We start from the raw sequence: 20,152 nt of genomic DNA, 5'->3' as shown, positions 1-20,152 counted from the left end.
CTACAAGAGGTCAAGAGAAGGCTGAGAAAAGGTCGTTCCCGCTGGGGTTGCCAGATTTAGCAAATAAACACAGGATGCCTGGTTACAACTGAATGTGAGAGGGACAAATAAAATGTTAAGGCAAGCATGTGCCTGCAGTATTTGGGGCATACTTAGACCTGAAGTTTATCTGAAATTTCAATTTAACTGGATGTGCTCTATTTTCTGTGGCAACCCTAATCCCATGATGTCCTTATGTCCTGCCCTCCCTTACGATCCATCCGTGGCTCCCCAGTGCCTTAGGCCAAAGCGCAGCCTGTGCACATGTGACGGCAGAGGCCCGCGTGGGGTGCCTCCTGCCCGTGGCAGCCTCAGCACGAGGAGGCAGTGGAGCCCAACTGACGTGGTCACGGCCCCTCCTTTCATTTCACAGACGGTGATGGAGCCCAGCTCCCTGCCAGGCCCCATGCTGGGGAGTGGGGACCCTCCCACTGTGGCTGCCCAAAGGTTCTCTCCACGAACCCTGTCCCTATCAGAGACTTCAGACTAAAAAGCGTTTCTTTTTGTTTTAAGCTCCTGCCTCCTCCCCATTTCCTCTCCTTCATGGGTGGGAAACCCCTGATTTCACATCAAAAGGACCCCAAACTTCACATGGCATTTCAAGTTGAACCCCCAGCTGAGCCGCTGGCTTCAGAGAGTCCCCAGAGCATCTCGCCCCAGTCTTCGCCCTGGAGGCAGAGGGAGGGAGCAGGAGAGACACCCGCTTTCCAGAATCCCTGGAAGAGAAGGGATCAGAACAGAAACAGCTAGCATGTGCGGGGTGCCGTGTGCTTAGCCCTCACACCCAGTCATTTCACACTTGCTCGAAGCGGACCCTCCTCACCACCAGCGCCCAAGCCGCCGGGTCCCCACGGGACACGCACCCCCAGCGCCCTGCGCCTCCCGGGCCTGGGGCAGATCAGCTTCCTTGACTTGTCTGGGGAGTGGTGCTCAGGGTCTGACTCCCCATCGCTGGGCCCGGCCACCTCACTGCTGTTCCCCAGCACCCAGCACAGCCCCTGGCGTCCAGGAGGCGCTCAGCAAATCTTCGTGGCCTGGAGGGAGGAGGAGGAGGGGGGCAAGGAGGCTCCTGGGCTCCCTGAGAGCAGCAGCCTTGCCCGGCTGGCCCGCGGCTCTGTCCTGTGGGTTCCGTGCACAGGGTGGGGTGTGGAAGCAACGAGTCTCCCTCCGCCAGCACCATAACATCAGTTCCGACAATTTAACCCACGAGCCGTCAGGAAATGCAAAATCTTGTTCACTTGTTTCTCCTCCTTCCCCTCCCCAGATGACGGCCCTCGATGGGCCCATTGCAGAGATGAGGAATGAGAGAGCCCCCTACTTCCTTACCGCAAAAGGCAAACCTAAACCCAGGTATTTACTTTTTTTTTTTTTACAGATTTTATTTTATTTATTTATTTATTTGAGCGAAAAGAGAGTGAGCGAAAGAGAGAGAGAGAGGGCAAGAGCAGGAGGGGGGTGCAGAGGGAGAAGCGGGCTCCCCGCTGAGCAGGGAGCCCAATGCGGGGCTCGATCCCAGGACCCCGGGATCATGATCTGAGCCGAAGGCAGAGGCTTCACCAACGGAGCCCCCCAGGCGCCCCTAAAGCCGGGTATTTAGATACACATCAAACCAAGGGAAGGGCAGAGAAGTGATTTCTTCAAGAGTTAAGACGGGGTTACAAGTAAGGGGAGAAAAGGGGGTATGGGCAGTAAAGGATACGCAGGGAGCTCTTGGGTGCTGGTGGCAACACTCTGTCCCAACTGGAGTGTATGTGTGTATGTGTGTGTGAGAGAGAGAGAGGGAGGGAGTCCATGACCCCTCTAAAAACTCTGCCAGTGTCTATCAGGCTGTTTCTTGGCGACCTGCTGCTCCTCTGAGGGTCCTCTGCTCCCTGGAGCTCTGGCCTGGGTGCTCTACACACCCACGCACGCACCGATCCCTGCCTGCCGGCCTTCAGCCCCACCCACACAGTGCTCACTCCTCATCTACTCTCAGCCCCAGCTTGTCCAGCTGCCCATCGGACAGTGCAAGCTTCTTGGGGTCACCATGACAACCGCACTGAGACCTGAAGATCCAGTACCACCAGCAAGGCGACCAGACCACGGAAGAGTATTCTAGGAGAGGAAACAGCATGTGCTAAGGCCCTGGGGCCATCGAGAGCCTAACCCATTCCAGGAACTGAAAGTAGCTCCTCACGGCAGACAGGGGGACGCAGAGTGGGTGAAAGTGTGCGGGGGCTCGATCTGTAGGGCCACAGGGGCACAAATGTCTGGGGGCACCTGACTCTGTAGACCCCCCAGTTTCCCCACAGTCACCAACTCACACGGACCTCATGCCTGCTTCCATGTGGGGTTTATAAAGCCTCTGCCCCACCCTGAACTCACTGCCGAAACCCTCCCCCGTCCTTCCTCCTCCCTACCCCCATCCTCACCCTTCCTCTCCCTCTGCCCCCTTCCTCCTCCCTCCCTCCCATGTCATCTCGACAGGGAAGACAGGACCAGCACGCCCTCTTCCCACCCCACCAGCTGGCAGCGTAGACTCCACAGCCCAGGACCCTGGGAGCCAGGAAGTACGGCTGGCCTCCACATCCAGTCTGGAAGCTTCTTTCAAAGAACGGCAAGGCAGGAAAGCCCTTGTAACCTCCTGCTCTCGCATCACACCCCTCCTCCGAGGCACCCCAGCATGCCCGGCCACTTCCTGCAGGGCTCCGGCTGCTGACGGTGGTCGAGCTCAGGCCTGGCTTTCGTCAAACACCGCCCATCCCGAAGGCCACAGGCCCATGCGGAGGAGGAGGAAGGGGGTCAGGGGAGGGGGTGGAATTCTCCAGATTTTCTCTCAGCCCTCCAAAGGGCCTCCAGAGAGCTGGTTATATAAGGTTTCTTTTTTTTTTTTTTAAGTGTGGAAAGGAAATTTTTGCAAATATTAAGGAGTGCCACTCAGCGCAAATAAGGGGGCAAACACCCTTCAACGGCCAGAACAGGTCCCGAGTCCAGGAACCCCGGGCACTCCGCATGGGCAGGGGTGCACCGTCTCGTGGCCGCTGGGTCCCCAGGACAAGCTCGGTGCCAGGCAGGAGGAGGCGCTCGGCAAATATTTGCAGATTTAGAGAATGAAATCGAGGGAAGAGAAGCCAAAAGGAGGAGAAATAGACCAGGGTTGGGGGTGAAGGGAGGGAGCCCAAGAGAGAAGACAGGAGGGTGGCTCCTCGGCTGCAAATATTTGAAATGAGTAATTTCTCCTGATGAAGAGAGTCTGATTTTGATTCTGCCTAATTTATTTCGAGATTTAGGGGAGCACCCAGAGGAGAGGGGTTGAGCCTGTCGACAGGCAGCGGCCACCCCCTCTCTCCCAAGCCACCCCCGGTCCTGCCCTGCCCTGCCCCAAAGTTGTGGTTCCGGGGAGAGGAGGGTGGGCTGAGCAGCTGGAGCAGGGGAGGGGCCCAGGCAGCAGAGAGGCCCCCATCAGAGGGCAGAATCAGAGCCAGGTGGCCCCAGGCCTCTGCCACCACCTCTGGGCCTCCAGCCCTCTGGTCCATGCTGTCACAGCTGCCAGCTCTGCCTGGTCACTCCCCTCCTCAAGTATCTTCAGTGGCTCCCTATGACCCACAGACAAACAGCCCTGAGCCCAGCTCACCCAGCCCAGATTACTTCCCGGCCCCACCTCCTTCAAGGGCTCCTCCTCCACTTCCCCAAGTGCCCCCGGGCCCTGGCACCTTCTCACTACTCCATCGGGCACGAAGCAGACACTGTTCCTCCTACAAGGTTTGAGCCCAACGTCACTTCTTCTGTGAAACCTTCCTTGTCCCTGGCAGAGGCAGGGCCACGGGGGGCTCCCACCCTGCAGAGCCCCGGTTCCCTGCGCACCCACCGTCTGGAGGCCTCCTTGCCTCACTAAGCAGACTGAGGGCCGGGGCTGGCTCCGTAGCCTGTGGGCTGGCCACCTGCCGCACGCGAGTGTGCTGGAGAAACGTGGGGGGCAAGAATTAATCATAGAGGCACAGCTGAAGAAGGGACGAGTGTACAAATAAACACGTATTAACACAGAGCCACCCTGAACACAGAAGCAGCCACGGGGGCCCCAGGGAGAGGTCTGTCCTCGGCACCCCTCCAGGGTCCATCCATCAAGATGTGGAAAAAAAGGCCCGGCCGTGGCCCCGAGATGCAGACAACGCAGGTCCCTTGGCAGCCCCTCACCTGCGTACAGAGGGGAGAGTGTGACTGGCTCAGGGCCATCTGTCCCCACCCACTGGGAGAAGGCCCCTCGATGGCACCCAGAAGGCAGGCAGGAAACACTCAAATGAATGGGAGGTTCCTTTTGATTCTAGCATCACCGTAAGGCACACGGCCTCTGGGGAGGCAGGCCTGGGTCTGAATGCTGGTTTTACCACTTCTTGGCCTTGAGCTACGGCCTTGAGCCACGGCAAGCCACCTAGCCTGGGCCATGGGGCTTCCAGAGTATCTGGGGCACCTTCTGTCCTGAGGCCCCCAGGAACCCACGGCCCTACTGACCAGAATAACAGTACCCACCACTCATTGAGCACTCTCCTGGTCCCTGGCCACGGCCAAGGCCTTTCCCACACCATGTGACCTGCCAGTGGGACCACCTTTGTGGCCCCATCTCAAAGATGAGAAAATTGAAGTCCACAGAAGCAGGGCCACAGGTCCCAGTTCAGATGGGGGACACACACACCCAAAAAATTAACTCAGAAGTGGAAAGAGCACTGGAATGTGAGTCCAAGAACCTGGGTCCGGGCCAACTGTGCTCCTGCAGAGAGACCCACAGCCTTGCGGGGCCATCTGCCTCCTGTCCACAACGGTGAGCCCACTGCCCCACACTCTGGATCCAGCAACAGCCCACAGAGGTGGGGAAGAGGGAGGGATGGGGCTGAGGGAGCTCAGCCAGCAGACACCATGAGTCCGGGGCCTCAAGACAGCAAGCAGAGGCCGAGGCAAAAGTGTGTGCCCAGCAGGGACGGGGGATGAGCTCGGGGTGTCTCAGAGGGCAGCGGCACTAGCAGCCGGGACGTGGTGGGCAGACGTGTTGAGTGAGAGCCTGGGTGCCCCACGCTAGGTGCTCTCGCTTGCGTTTTCTCCTGGAAAGGAAAAGCAACCTGTGGGGGGGAGCAGAGGGAACATCAAGGGTGTTAATGCATGGGGACAGCTGGCGACAGGCTTTACCCACAGGGAGCCAGTGAGGCACGGGTTCGTTTCAGGCTGACCGGGCCCTACAATGTGCCAGGCTCCGTGCTGGGAGTGGGGTTCAGGGCTGAGTGAGGACAGCAGTCCCTACCCTTGAGAATTAGCAGAGGGAAAGGTGAGACAAGAAGCGTCATTCAGGGTGGAACCAGCAGGGGCTGCACTCCAAGGCCTACGGGGCTGGCGGCTCAGGGAGGAGAGAGCCCACCACCGGGAACCAGCTTCTGGACAGAGGGCCAAAGCCTGACGCAGAACTCCGTCCTCGCAGGGAGACACCAGCCCGGCTGCCACCAGTCTTCCCAGCAAGGGCTGGGCTGGGCTTAGACCGCAGAGGGGAAAGGTTTGAGCTGGGTGAGTGGGTGGGGTCCCATCCCCAACCACCTAGAATCCCAGATTTCAAGATGCATATTGTATAAGGGGGTGAGGTGGAGTGATGAGGGAATGCCTGGTTTAAAATGCAGATTCCCAGGGCCCATTCCCAAGGGCTCTGATTCAGTCCTTCCGGGCCCAGACAGGAATCTGCATTTGACCACCAGCCCAGGAGACTCTGGTACAGCAGGTCTGGTGGGGGTCACTGCCCCTTAATGCTTTGGGGGAGAGCCTGGGAGCTCTAGCACCTGACAAACACGGGGGCGAGTCCACCTCCATCCCTTCCTTGCTGCGTGGCCTTCAACTTTCTTTCTTTTTTGTTTTTTAATTAATTGATTAATTGGAGAAAGAGAGGGTGAGAGAATGTGAGCAGGAGCAGATGCAGAGGGAAAGAGACTCCTCAAACAGACTCCCCACTGAGCAGGGAGCCCAACATGGGACTCGATCCCAGGACCCTGAGATCATGAGCTGAGCCGAAATCAGAAGTTGGACACTTAACCGACTGAGCCATCCAGACGCCCCTTCAACTTTCTTTCTGCAGGTTCCCCATGTAGCCATTAGGAGAGGCTGGTGGGTGCAGGGTTTAAAAGCTCAGGCTCCCCAGTCAGACTACCTGAACTTCAGTCCCACCTCTGCTGCTCACTGCCTGTGTGACCTTCCTCAGCCTAATTAACCTCTCTGTGCCACAGCTCCTTCACCTGCACAGGGGAGATAATAATAGCACCTGCCTCCCAAGACTGTTAATGGGAAATACATGTGTGCTGCCCCCCACTAAACACTCACTGAACTATAGGTCCTGTGCATGAATTCTCAACTTCCCAGCAATCTCCCTGCACCTGGCTTCACCCCCACAGCAGCCAGAGGGATCCTGTTAAAGCCTGTGCTCCATCGGGGCACACCCCAACTGACAATCCACAGTGGCCTCCTATCTGGTAACCCTCTCTCTCACCATGGCCAACTGGCCCCAGCTCCTCAAAGTCCAGCCCATGTCTGTGCCCTCAGCCTGTCCACCACCCAGCTCCTGGCTCGCTTGTTCATCCTCTGCCAGAAACTCTCCTTGGTTTGGCTCCTTCTCATTCCAAATGTTGATACCTATTGTGTACTGACTTTTGTGTTTGATTAGAATATTTGTATTTGCTTTTATGTTTCTAAAGAAACTCTGAAAGAGTCCCCGAAAACTAAGAACAGTGAGTATTGGGATAGGGAACCAAGCAGATAGGGGTAGAGGGAGAGAGGGGTTTTTCATCTTCTGGATTTTGAATCACGTGAGTGCTCTATATGTTCACCAAAAAAATATATCGATAAATGGACGAATACAGTTTTTTTACATCTCAGCCTTCTTAAAGAGGTTTTCCCTTACCAAAGCTGCCACCTTTCCACCACTCTTCACCCTTCACCTGCTTTATTTTTCAAATCAAAGTGTGTATTTGATTGATTAGTGTGTATCCCTCCCATTGGAACATAACCGTGTGAGCACAGAGCCATGTCCCATCCCAGGGCCATGTCGGAGGTGCTTAATGGATCCCTGTGGAAGGAGTGAAAAATCATCACAGAGCTACTCCCACCTGCCCAACTGTGCACACCTCCACACACTCTCCAGCGCCTACTGATGTTGCACCCAGGAACTGAGCCTGGCATACCATCATTGCTCAATAAATGTTTGTTGAATGAATAAAAGACCTATTAATAGATGGATACATAACTTCCAGAGGGACAAGCAAAGCTTTTTAAGAGGAAAACACTTAGAAGTATTAGGCACAGAGTAGATGCCCAATACATGGTAGCTACTATAATTATTACCAAAGGGTAATGACTTACCTGGGCCTATTTCTGTGAGCAAGAGGAAGAAATGAAGCCAGGAGAACCCTGACGAGAGGGAGGAAACAATTCCAAAGACACAAAATTCTTCTTTGGCGTTTTTCTCCAATAATTGTAACATTTCCCTTTACTTTTCAGAAAGTCTCTGCTGCATGGTCTCTGCTTGCCTACCCACCCTGCTATAAGATGTCCCAGACAGTCCGAGGGCCAAAAAAGCTACAGTTTTAGACCAGTGACCGGGAAGCCCCCAAGGTTCAAGGGGGCCACACCTAGGTAACCCCCTCCATCTCCATCCACCCCAGGGCTCCTCCAAGCCCTCCTCCCAGAAGCCCTGAAAGGCCACAGACATGTGGTGGAAAGAACGTGACCTCTGGAGTCTGAGCCCTAGATCCTGTCCCAACTCCTGACCTTCCAGCACATTCTATGTCCCAGTCACCTTACCTACTTCTTGATACGCCTGGTTTTATTTTGTCTTCACATCTTTAGGAAGCAGCTGTGTTCCTGCCACATTTCAGAGCTGGGGAGGTCGAGGCCGGAGAATCACGTGCTCACAATTACACTGTAAGAGTGTCCCAAGCCAGGAGTCACACGAGCCTGTCTGTGCTCCCCACCCTCACCCCTCACTGCCTTAGGCAGGTGCTCCCACCCTGTGATCCTCAGTTTCCCTATCTGTAAAATGGGGGACTGGAGGCTTCTTTTCAAATTTATTGTGAACATTGAAGGACTTGAAAAGTGACCCACGGAAGAGTCTGACTCAGGAGGGGCTCATCAAACGTTTCCTTCCCTCCCTGGGGAAGCCCTGTTTCCTCCCCTCACTGGGACACGGCAGCCTCGGACAGGCCACCTTCCTGGTTTCCCGTGTGAGAGGGATGAGGATGGCCCAGGAGACACAGACCATGTTGCTGGGAGGACCCGCGAGGGCCCACGTCAGCAAGCCTGGCACGGGGAGGGGCTGGGGCCAGAGAAAGAGGCAAAGACCAGCCCACCTGCCAGGGCCCTGCACACCTCGTCACCGCAGCGACGTGGCACCTGCAGCCCTCTGTCCCCCAGCAGAGCCCCCAAGGAGCTCACAGAGGAGGAATGGAGAAGGAGGGGAGAGCAACCCCCTTCCATCTTTTGTTTCGTCCTTGCAGTGCTGCTTTTGGGGTTTCATTTTTTTGGGGTGTGTGTGTGTGTGTGTGTTGTTTTTAATCCAGCCACTCTGTGGTCCTGTCCGGGGCCTCCTGCCTCCTCCCACCTCCTTACTGGTGACTGTCACACGACAGACATTTTTAGTGGTGACAGCTGGCCTTGTGGAACTCGGCTCGAGTACGGGAATGGTTTTTAAAAAAAGAGTGAGCCAAACCACCGCCACTTGAAATAGCAATGCAGCGGGGAGGAGAGGCGGGCTCGCACTGCAGGCAGGAGCTCGGCTGGGTTTCCGCACGCATGGTGCTGGTGGAGGAAGGGCCAAGCCCGGGGGACCTCAGGACTCATCCTTCTCACCTCTGCCTTTGCCCGAGGGAGAAACTGAGGCCCCCAGAGGGCGGAAGTCACACCCAAGATCACAGCTTGTGAGCAGAAGGGCTGTGACTCCACCCAGGTGTGTGCGGGTGTGACCAGCAGCCCCAGGCTCTGCGAGGTGACAAGGCCCCGCCTCCCAAGGCCACCTGCCCTTTCCTGACCTTGGAGAGAGCCCACGACAATGGGGGTGATGGTGACGGCTTCTGAGACCTGTGCTCCCAGCTGGGGGCACCACGAGGGCAGCTCCCCCACTCCCCTCCCGGGCCTGGACTAGGCCCTGTCTTTGCAGGGACTCAGGTACCATTTGCAAGGGAAGGGCGGAGCGGACTAGGATTCCAAGGGGCCCTCCTGCACCCCCTGGACCCTCACGTTTGTCGCCCTAGGATCTGGAGCCCGTTCAACTGCGCTTGGTCCAGTCCCACACCACGTCCTGGCCACTTCTGTCCCCACGAGTTCCCTTTCGTAGCTTGAACCTGACCATCATGGGCGTAGGGACACCTTGGAAATCGGCAAATGCTACAAATCAGGGCTTCTGTTCTCCGGAGAGCGCTGCGTGCTACCCGTGGACCAGCACACCACTGCCAGGCCCAGGCACCCACTTGTACCCACGGTTTCGCCGACCTCATAAGCACCAGCTCTGGAGTCCGAGAGACCCAGGGCAGCTTTGCCCCTTCTGCAACCCCTGTGTGAACTTGGGCAGGTCTCAAGAACTCCCAAGACCTGCCCCCACACTGAGCCTCCGTTAGCTCCTCCGTAAAATGGGTACAGGGGTAGCAGGCTAGACCTCACGCTGGGAATAAAGGGGGAAAGATGTGGGGAGTGCTCAGCCCAGGACCTGGCTTCATGAGTGGCAACCGTTCTTACCATCAGTGCGGGGATGTGGGCTCCCTGTCCCTCCACCACCCAGCCCTCCTCCTTCTGGACCTCCGCCCTTTGCTTCTGTCATCACTAAGGGGCAACCGATGCTCAGAACGGGCCTGAGCAGGGAGAAGGGAGGAGGAGACCCCCTTCCTTGCTCTGGACATGGCATTTTTTTCTTTGTGTCACCTAAGCATGAATTCCCCAAGGCTGCACGACCGCCCCATTCCCTATGCCCTTCCCTGCTTTAATTGTCTCCACGACACTTACTTTCAATGCTGTCTGGGCCGGTTTGATGCCCATCTTGCCCCCAGAATGTGGGCCCCACGAGGACAGAGTGCTTGCTGCGACACCCGGGGCCTAGACAGATGCCTGGCTCATCTGTAGCGCTCAATCCACAGCCACTGAGGCACGAACGTACCCTGAGGGGCACCTCAGCCGCCAGACAGCCTCTCCGTGCCACCTGGAAAATTGTGGGGGAGGGGATGTTCAAAATTCGAGAAGGGAGACGTGAAGCGGAAGGGGAAAGGTGAGAGAATAATCCTGCATTGCAAGAGGGACCTCGGTTCACACACTACCTCCTTGCGCCCTCCTCTGCGGAGAACCCCCTGGGTACCTCTCATTCGAGCCTCCCAACACTCTGGGAGGTGGATTTTTTATTATCTCCCCTACCCCACTTGGCAGAGGACCCTGAGGCCCAAAGAGGTGAATCCACTTGCCCAAGGTCACACAGCACTAAGTGTGGGAAACCCAGAGGCTGTACTCTTGCCATTAACAACCTATTAAAAATCTCCAGGGGAGCCTGGTTGGCTCAGTTGGTAGAGCACATGACTCCTGATCTCAGGATCGTGAGTTCGCGCCCCATGTTGGGCATGGAGCCTACTTAAAAAAAAAATAAAAAGAAGGGGCACCTGGGTGGCTCAGTCGGTGAAGCGTCTGCCTTTGGCTCAGGTGAGGACCCCAGGGTCCTGGGATCGAGCCAAGTGTCCGTAGGTCTCCCTGCTCAGTGGGGAGTCTGCTTCTCCCTCTCCCTCTACCCCTTCCCCATTCATGCTCACTCTCTCAAATAAATAAATAAAATCTTTTTTAAAAAATCAAAAAATAAAAATAAAAAATGTTAAATCCCCAGCCCTGTCCAAGAGACTCATCCTGAATCAGGGCAAAGAGAGAGAACCTTCTTTACTGTGAGGGAGATTCAGAAATTAAACAGGCTGGTATGTGAAGCAGGGAGCTCCCCATCGCTAGAAGGATTCAAGAAGAGGCTGAGCAACCCTTAGAGAGGGACAGGGGGACCGGGTTCCTGCACTGGGCAGGGGTGGGAGTGAAGAGAGGGACTGGAGGGCCTCAGCGTTGAGACACTCGAGTCCAGAGACCCATATCCCAAGCTGAGCTGTGGTCAGTGTTTCTGTAAATAACATGGTTACTCTGCATTCAGAGGCTTAGAAAAGAAAAAATTAGAAAAGAAAAAATAATGCTGGTAAGTCAAATAAGTGTACCAGCATGTCAGAGTATACATTGAGAAACACGTTTTTACATGAGAAAATCTTTGGTTAATAATATTTAATGTTTTTTGAGTGGCCATATGCCAGACTCTAATGAATATTTTAATGTATTAAATATATATTTTTAAATGTTACCTTATGTCATCCTCACAACGATCCTGGGTAGCGGGTACTCCCATCACACATGTGGATCGGTCAGGTTTCTGCTACAACGCTGCTGTGTAACAAACGACCCCCCCAATCCAGCCGTTTGCCCCATCTCTCCTCCCCTCCTGTAGGGCTGCAGGTCAACGGGGTTGGCTGGATTTAGCTCCAGGCCACAGGTCAGATTCAGGTCGACTCCACGGCTGTCTCCTTCTAGAACCATCAGCTCCCTGGGCCACGTGTACCTTGCCGCACATGGCAGAAGCTTAAGCGGCCAGGCCAAAAACCCAACCATATTTCAAGCCAATGCTTTTGTCACATCCGCTGATATTGAATTATCCAAAGCAAGTCATGTGGCCAAACTCTCACGTGGGCAGGCGGGGGAAACAGCCAGAGGGAGAGACCGTGGTGTCACAGGGCAAAGAGCATGGGTGTATAATTCCGTTACAGGAGAGAGTGAAAATTTAAGAATAATGTCCAATCTGCCCCCAAGAGGTTTTGCAGGTGAGCACTCAGGGCCTCACATGGGGACCCAAGTGACCCAAGGTGGCACAGCTGGTTACTGTGATTTCCCCGAGGATTCTGGCCCAAGCTGTCCAACGTCAAAGCCGCTCCAGCCCACAGCTTGTCGGGAGATCCTGGTACAGAAGACCTGCTCGGTAAATGATGGCTTTGTTCTCCCAGCGCACACTTCACCCAGGTGCGGTTTACTGCATGTCGCTTATAGTCAAGGAAACGCTGACATTATTTCTTAAAAGAAACTTTTTTTAAAAGGAAAAAACGATCAGTCAATAAATGAAGTGTCGGTACCCGGTGCAAGCCTTGATTTTGAAGAGTATCGGCAAAGGGCCGGCGATCGGCATCCACAGCGAGAAGCCGGGGGGCCCCGGGGACCCAGGCGGGGGCCGGCCATGGAGAGGGGAGGTCAGGCCTACGCGGTGCGGCTGCTCCTGGAGACGATGTCAGCGGGAGGCCTGGCTCTCCTCAAGAACCGAAGGCGGAGAGAGAATGGCCAGCCTGGAGATGCAGCGGCGGGATGGAAAGGGAGAAGCAGACCCACTGCTCACTGGGACCTGCGCCAACTACCCCTCACGCGGAGACAAAGGGGGTCATGCCCCTGAGCCCGCCAGTGGGCGCTGGAAGTCTACGGGATTCAGGGGAGAGGGTCAAGGCTGTGGTCCAAGGTCAGCGCCAATATGACACCCGCCCTTTCATCTTTTGGATCGCAGAAGTGATGGGGGGGAGAAGAATGAGGTTCTAGCCCTGGCCTGCTGGGGCCCTTTGCTTTGTGGCCCAAAATTCAAGTTATGCAGTGCCTCTGAGCCTCAGCTTCCAACCAGTTTATAAAAAAACGAAGTGGCAGGGAGCCTGGGTGGCTCGGTTGGTTAAGCATCCAACCTCAGATTTCGGCTCAGGTCATGATCTCAGGGGTTGGAGATCGAGCCCCATGTTGGGCTCTGCAACGGGCGTGGAGTCTGCTTGGGATTCTCTCTCTCCCTCTCCCTCTAGCGCTCCCCACCTCTCTCTCTTTCTCTCTCTCTCTCTCTCTCTCTCTCAAAAAAACAAAGGTGGGTGGGGAGACAGTCAAGGAAAGGTAAGGCTCGAGTGTCTGCCCTACCTTCCGAGAGACACCGTATCAGCAGGGACCCAAACACAGAGCAGGAACGTCCCAGCTAATGGGTGAAGAAGGAGTGACCGCGTCGGGCTATCCCTGCTGGGCAGCACCTCGTGAGTGCATGGGCTCAGGCCGTGATGGGTGACTGGCTGCTGACCTCCCAAAAAAGAGAAAACAGACGGTATTGTGCCTGGTGAGGAAACAGCGCCCATCTGTGAAGTTGTCTCACCAGAAAGAGCGAGCCCGAACCGGGACAAGCCTCTAGACCCCAACGGTAACTTATGGGAAATGCAGGGAGCACAGCCACGGGTCAGAAAACACGGTGGGGACCCGATCAGCCAAGTCCAGCCCGAGGGAGACTCTCCAGGACAGATACATTGCGAGGAAAACAACACGGGGTCGAGGAGCGATTTAAGAAGCGATTTAAAACACTTACTGATCTCCATGTGTAGCCCTTAATTTAGACTCTGGTTCAAATGAAGATCATTCTGTAGGAATGCATGTTGTATATACGTCATGTAATAGGCAATTCCATATTAAATACATAAATACGATTATAGATTAAATGTCTAGTGTATGAATACGCTAAATACTATATGAAAAAGATATGTGTTTATGTTTTAAATATAAACGGAGGCCACTGGAAATTTGATGACACGACCAGTGCATCCCACATATATAATGACGTGTGAAATATATTTACACTTAAAAGAAACGCAATGATATCGATTGGGGTTTGGGAGCTGTTGTAGCCATGTGCTACATTTTGAAAGGCCCTGATTTCTAGAGCTGCGTACTGAAGCATCTCCAGATTTAAAAAAAACATAACGGCTGGGAGTTGCTTCCAAGTAAATCAGGACGGGAAGCCCTGTGGACAGAGGTGAAGCGCCCTGACCGTGAGTGAGCATTGGCGCCCCTGGGTGACGGGCACCCCTGTCCATTATACTCTTCTCCCCATTTCTGGTAAGTGCTTAGAATGTTCCATCATGAGAAGGTGAAAGCTCCCACCATTAAAAAAAAAAAAAAAAAAAGTAGAAAGGTTGTTGTCGTTTTCTGATATTTTTTATTGTGATAAAATACACATCATGTAAAATTGGCCATTCCGACCATTTTTTTTTTTTTTTTTTTTTGTCAGAGACAGAGACAGAGAGAGCACAAACAGGGGGAGCAGCAGGCAGAGGGAGAAGCAGACTCCACGCTGAACAAGGAGCCCGATGTGGGACTCGAGCCCACGACCCTGGGATCATGACCTGAGCTGAAGGCAGATGCTTCACTGACTGAGCCGCCCCGGTGTCCCCATCCTGACCACTCTTGAGCGCACAGTTCAGTGGCATGAAGGACATTCACACCATTTGTCTCCAGAACTCTTCTGCTTGCAAAACTGCAATCCTGTCCCCGTTAACCCCCGGCGACTGTCCTTCCACGCCCAGCCTCTAAGAAGCTGATGACCCTCGGTACCCCGCACCAGGGGGATCACACAGGATTGGTTCTTTCATGACTCGCTTACCTCGCTTAGTGTCACGTCCTCAGGGCTCCTGAGGAGGAAGCAGGAGTCAGAATCACCTCCCTTTTGAAGGCTGATGAATATTCTGTTGTACCGACAGACCAGCCACGTTGCCCTTGTCCGTTCGTCCACCAGTGGGCTGTTTCCACATTTCGGGGGCTGTTTCCACACTTGGACTCTTGTGAGTAATGCTGCAGCAGACCTGGCGGTACAAGCGTCTGTTGTGTCCACGTTTCTCGGAGATGATCGCTGTGGTGGCGTCCTGTCCAAATCAGAAGTGGGAACTCAGGCCCACTGTTCCCGCCACATTCAAAATAAAATATAGCGAGCACTCGAGGTCAGGTGCCACGCTAGCGGATACCACAGCGAGCAAGACGGACGTCCTTGGTGCTAGTGGCGCTGCTTGTCCCCTGGAGCCTGACAGGGGGGACAGGGTAAGCGTGGCCACCACTTTCAGGGGTTCTGGAAGGGGGGTGGGCTGAAAGGGGACAGGGTTCGTCGAAGGGTATAAAGTTCACCAGCCAAGCAGAGGGCAAGGGCAGAACCATTCCATCCGTCCCTATCAAGGTCACTGTCCTGCACCCATCTAAGGAGTGACCCGCTCTCCCCCTCCATCCCTCAGACCCAAGAAAGCTCCCGCAAGGCATCCCCACATTCACTGTGAGCCCCCCCCCCCCGTGTTTCTGCTCTCTGGGGACTCGAAGTCCAGCCAGAGAGCCAGACACAGCACGTGCAGCAAAGCATGTCACGATGGGCGAGTGCAGGCCCAGACAGGGGGGACCTGGGCCTCCAGGGACTCAGAGGGGTGGGTGGCCACGGTTCAGCGTGAGTCTGAGCCCCCAGAAAAGAGGCTGGGGGGGGCAGGGCCGGAGAAGGAAGAGCCTGTAGCAAAGGAGTAGAGTCTGGATTTCACCCAGGAGCAATAGGGAGCCATTGAAGACTGTTCAGCAAGAGACACCTGAGCAGGTTCCATCACTCTGGCTGCTGGGGTGAAGATGCGAAATGGGAGAAGGCAGGCGGGGGGAGGGGAGAGGGGTTGGAGGGTCCCACGGCCAGCAGGGGGTGTCTCCATCCCCATCTTGGGGACCGCCTGCAGGCAAGCCCCCCCCTCCCCGCACACACACGGGAAACTCGCAAACTCTCCAGGGCTTCGTCTTTGGCCTTCACCCCAACCTCCTGCCAAGGCGGTCAGGAGGACATGGCTAAAAACACAGAGCCCCAGAAGAACCCACGTGGGCCTGAGCGGTTAAGAACTTGGGATTGGGGGCGCCTGGGTAGCGCAGTCGTTAAGCGTCTGCCTTCGGCTCAGGGCTTGATCCTGGAGTTCTGGGATCGAGTCCCACATCGGGCTCCTCTGCTGGGAGCCTGCTTCTTCTCCCTCTCCCCTGCTGTGTTCCCTCTCTCGCTGGCTGTCTCTCTGTCACATAAATAAATAAAATCTTTAAAAAAAAAAAAAAAGAACTTGGGATCGAAGTCAGAGGGACCTGCTGGCCCCTTGGTGTTCACAAAGCCTCAAGAAAGTCACCACCACTCTGAACTTCAGTTTCCTCACCTGTTAAATGGACATATGCACATTTTTCCCTTACAGGGAGGTGAAGAGAACAAATGAGAAAATAGCACCAAGTGCTAGCACGGTGCTTGCTGGACAAAAATGTTGGTGACTGATTATCAGTGGTAGTACTGAGTATTACCATTACATATCACCCAACAATCCCTAAAACTCCACCCCCGCCCCAACCCGGGGCAGCAGGGTTCAAGTATTGCTGGTCTTCTCTACCTGCCTTTTTCTGATTACTTCTGCTCTTATTTGCTAACCAGTGCGATCCTGCCTGTGCCTCAAAGCCCTGTACAAAAGTCACCTCCTCCAGAAAGCCTGCTGGGATTTCCCCTTCCCCACAATACAGGAAATTCTCACACCCACAGCCCCTAGCACTCACTTCTGTGGCAGCTCCTAGCTTCCCATGCCATGAAAAGCTTGTGTCACCTTGTCACCTCCCCCTTCCAGCTGAGAGGGCTGAGGTCCTAGTGCAAGGGTTGGTATGGAGCAAGAGTTGAGCAAATGTGGGATGGAAGGGTGAAAGACGGACAGACAAATGGGTGAAACATGTTTTCTGCATTAATTAGAGCTAGTTTCAAGTACAGAAACCAAACTCAAACTGCCGTAGGCCAAAAGAGACAAGGCAGGCTCAGGCAAGGCTGGATCCAGGTGTTCAAATAATATCATCTTTTTTTCTCTCTCTCTGCTCTGCTCCATACTGTGCTGGCTTCACCCTTGCCCAGGCTGTCCATGTGTTTGACCCTGGCAATCCTGGCCTTATACCCTACCAGCCTAGACTGCCAGCAGAAAGAGAGCCTCACTTTCTCAGGGCTGCCTCGCACTGGCAGGCCTTGGGTCACATGATGGCACCCACCAAGCCCTCTGGCCAGGAGGATAGCCAGGCCAGGATCACACGCTCATTCCCAACACAGGATGGGGAACCACATGACCCAGGGAACTGAGGGGGATGGCGGGGTACTGGGCAGGTAAAAACATCAGCCCCCCACCCGTCACAATGTTCCCAGTCTCACCCCCAGGGGTGGATCTGCAGGCTCCTTTTGGGGAATGTGAAGGGTAGACAGGGGGCCCTCTTCAGAGAACTCAGCCCCAAAGAGGAAACCAACAAGTAACCACATTACCAGGAGCCACACCACCATCAGAGCCAGAGCAGATGGCCCACAGAAGGTGTCGCCAGAGGAGTCTGACCCATCCACCGGGAAGAGGAGATGTCATGGCCTTGCCTCCCAACCCTCCTCCCCCAGGGATATCTGGCCCCCACCATCCCCCTGGGCAGCACCCCAGATCCAGAGAGAGGAGGCCTGACGTGGCCCTGATTCTGGAGGAGGGTTTCGGTGGGTGCACGGGCGAAGGGTGCCCCAGCCCACAGCATGTGCTCAGGGAACCAATAACTGGGGTCAGAGGCCACGCAAACATTCCGAAGCAGCTCTCCCCTCTTCCTCCCTCCCAAGAACAAGCACAGGACAGTGACAACAAGAACTGCGCCGGACTGGGCACGATGCAGGCCCCATGCAACTCTGGGACACGGCTGGTGTCATCACTATCTCACAGACAAGGACCCCAGGATGAGAGAAGGGGCGTCACCTGCCCAGCATCTAACAGTAAGACTGAGCTGGGCCTGGACCCCGGCTCTGGGTGCTCATGAACTCTGTCCCTGCCACTTTGCTGCTTCCTTCCCCTCGAGAGCAATGGTCCCCATACTCGGATGCCTCGGGAGCTGCTGGAAATCCCATGTTCCCGAGCCCCCCCTCAAACCCTCCGCAGCAGGGTCTCAGGCCCGGGAATCTGCGTCATCCTCCCGGAGCGGAGCGTCTGACACAGCCAGGCACCTGCAGGCATCTGGGAACACCATTTGGTTTCCAGAATATCAGCCCAGAAATCCCACCAAAGGGCTCAGGATTCAGGTGCAGATAATTCCCTTTCCTCAGAAGCCCAAGAGTCCCACTGGGGAAGGGACCTCTGAGGGACAAGTGCCACCCTTGTCCTTCCCCGTCCTTCCTCGTGGCCCCACACACCCTAAGTGTTTAACAGAGATATTCAGTCCTTTCCCCTGTTCAAACACAAACGTACAGTCCCCACCAGGACTGGGGCGGGAGGGGGGGTGTCCTCCTGCTAACACTTTCTGTGTGTCCCAATCTCTTCATGAAGGAGAGGCCCGAAGCCTCGAGAGAGACTTTTCCCTGCCGTCTGAATTGCATTTGTGAAGGGTAATTGGCTTGCTTCCCCATTCTTTATTAATCAAAGGCTCACCACAGCCGGCCAGGCCTCTGATCTATGGAGCGGGGCCACACCGAGAGGGTGCCATCCTTGCCCAGAGCACAGACACCCGACACGTCTGATGGGCATGGAGCCTTCACTCCTGCGGAGCTTCCTCAGATGTCCAGAACACTCCCCCGAAGTCCAAGGGCCCAGCGCACCAGGTAGGAAGCCGGGGTTCCTGGCAGGGAGGACAGAGGAGTTGGCCAAGAACAATTTGCCAAGGTTACTGGGGAAGCGGAGCCCAGGTGCTGTCAGCCTTGAGCCCTGGGCTTCCTGCTTTTCTCTCAGATGCGACCAGAGCCTGAGAGCATGGCCCTGGAATCCCTTGGCCACGGTACTAGAGCAGGGAAAACAAGGCCAGCAACCCAGTTAGAGCTGGCTTTCAATAACAGAGCTGCCAACATGACCGCCCCCACCCCCAGGCGACTCATGGGGCCTGAGGACCCCCACATCTGGCCTGAATCCTTCCTGCTTTCGCCATATCTGGGATGGGGGTCGGGGGGAGGGTGTGGAAATGACCCTTCCTGCTTTCCCACGAATGGCTCCTGACAGCTGAAGAGGTTGAGGAAGAAAAGACTTTGCTTGGATCTCACACAGAGGCTCACTCAACAGAAATTTGCCAAGAGCCTCAGTTTCCCCTCTACGTAACAAGGATGCTGAACCTTCTCTCATTCCCCATCTTCCTGCCTGGCTTCTGGGATAGCCCTAGGACAGCATGGGGCCTACTCTTGCTGCAACCCTGCCCTGGGATGCTCCCTGCCCCTAGGGACAAGCCAGGATCTGGAAACATGAGGGGGTGGGAGGCTGAGTCCAGGCCCTGCCACTGAGCCCCAGTCACGCTCGTGCGAGCCATCCCGCCCAAGAAAGTCACACATTCCTTTGGGATCTGACACTATTCTCCACAGTTCAGCTCCTTTAGATACCCACACGTGCCTCCCCACCTCTCACACTAGCCCCTTCCCCATTGTTCTCTGCCTTCCAGATCCCTCTCTCCTGCTTCTCCGAAAGTCCCAAGTCCCCTCCGGCCCCAGGGCCTTCGCCCATGCTGTTCCCTCTGCCTGGAACACTCTTCCCTGCTCCTGACCTGGCCAACCCAGGCCCAGTCTGTCCTGTGCCAGCTTTGCCCGTACCTGGGGCCTCGTTCGGACCCCTGTGCTGCCCTCGCTCCCCCGCACACACACTCTGTTAGAGTCAGCTGATGTGTTACTGATGCTTGAATGTCTGCTTCCCCTGTCGCACCCACCCTGACCGTTAGCACTGTGTACCCAGAGGACCAGTTGACAATAAGTGCTTGGCCAACGGAGAACGGCAAGATCACGGGTTTTAAAGCGAGGGGGGGGGGCGCGGGGGGACGGGGGAGGAAGGGGGTGCGGACGCCGCCGGGGGCTGACGATTCTAAGTGGAGAGTGGGTGAGTCAAGGCAGGGGCAGGCGCCCGGCCCCGCCCCTTAAAGGGCCCAGGAGAACGTGACGGAGCCGTCCCGGGGTCCCTGGCATCGTGAGGTTTAATCCAAAGGGCCTTCCACGCACCGGGACCCCACAGGGAAAGGGGACCTGTGCTCCTCGCCAACAGCGCGCCCGCGGGCTCCCGACTGCTACGCGCACGTCCGCGCCCGTCGGCGCCCGCGGTGGCGCGCCCCGGGCCGAGGGGCTGGACTACAATTCCCATGATGCCGCCCTCTGCGGCAGGCCCGGGCGGAGCGAGCGCCGACGGCACCGCCCCTCGCGGCCTTCTGGGAGCTGTAGTTCTCCCCGGAGGGGCGCGGCCTGGGGACGGGGCGTCTAGGTGTTCTGGGGTGGCGGGGGGGGGGG

This window comes from Ursus maritimus, unplaced genomic scaffold (genome assembly GCF_017311325.1).
Source record: "Ursus maritimus isolate PB19 unplaced genomic scaffold, ASM1731132v1 scaffold_17, whole genome shotgun sequence".
Lineage (NCBI taxonomy): Eukaryota > Metazoa > Chordata > Mammalia > Carnivora > Ursidae > Ursus > Ursus maritimus.
Note: the sequence above shows the minus strand (reverse complement) of the source record.